We start from the raw sequence: 871 nt of genomic DNA, 5'->3' as shown, positions 1-871 counted from the left end.
GCTGTTGATCAGCCATCTGTGGATCCACCACTTGCTGTCGTTCAGCCTCCCGTGGCTCTACCACCTGCTGCCCTGCGGCTGTCCGTGGCCCAGCCACCGTTGGTGCCAACGCCTCCGCGCTCACCTGAGCAGGGTCTTGGTATGGCTTAAGCAAGCCGACATAGAAGACCGGATGCGTGCGCATCTTCTTCGGAAGGTTGAGCGTATACGCTAGGCCCTTCCTGGCCACGACCTTGAACGGTCCTATGAACCGAGGTCTTAACTTCGTCTTGAAGACTGCAGACACTGCATGAGTAGGTAGGTTTTTAGCGTTTAATAAAACTTGGTCACCGACCTCAAACCTCTCAACATTGCTTCTGCCCTTGGCATCTGCATGTTCCTTCTGCGTGTCTTGGCTTTCAGCCATAGCGTCGCGTACTTGACGCATTACGCTCAGTCTCAAAGAGACAAAGTCATCGACTTGCTTGCGAACCGCAACAGGGCTGACATCAGCTAGCCGCTCGGCTATTCCTCCCCCACCAAGCCCTGAGCCACTGCGTGGCGGCGTCAGTGGGACGCGAGGGGTTAACCAAGCCCGTTCACATAGAACGGAGTGTAGCCTGTCGAGGCGTGCACTGCATTATTTAATGCGAACTCAACGAGTGGGAGCATCTGGCTCCAGCGTTTTGGCGCCTCAGCGCATACGCTTCCGGAGGGTATCCTCCACAACGCGATTTCACGCGTTCGGTTTGACCATCGGTCTGCGGATGGTTCCGCTGTGGACATGTCCAAACGAGTGCCGAGCACTCTGAAAAGGGACGTCCAAGAACTTCGCGGTGAAGCGCGGGTCTCGATCCGAGACAATTGCTTCAGGTAAGCCATGTTGGCGAAA

The sequence above is a fragment of the Phytophthora infestans genome, genomic scaffold (assembly GCF_000142945.1).
Source record: "Phytophthora infestans T30-4 supercont1.58 genomic scaffold, whole genome shotgun sequence".
In the NCBI taxonomy this organism is placed as follows: domain Eukaryota; phylum Oomycota; class Peronosporomycetes; order Peronosporales; family Peronosporaceae; genus Phytophthora; species Phytophthora infestans.
This window is presented reverse-complemented; position numbering follows the sequence as displayed.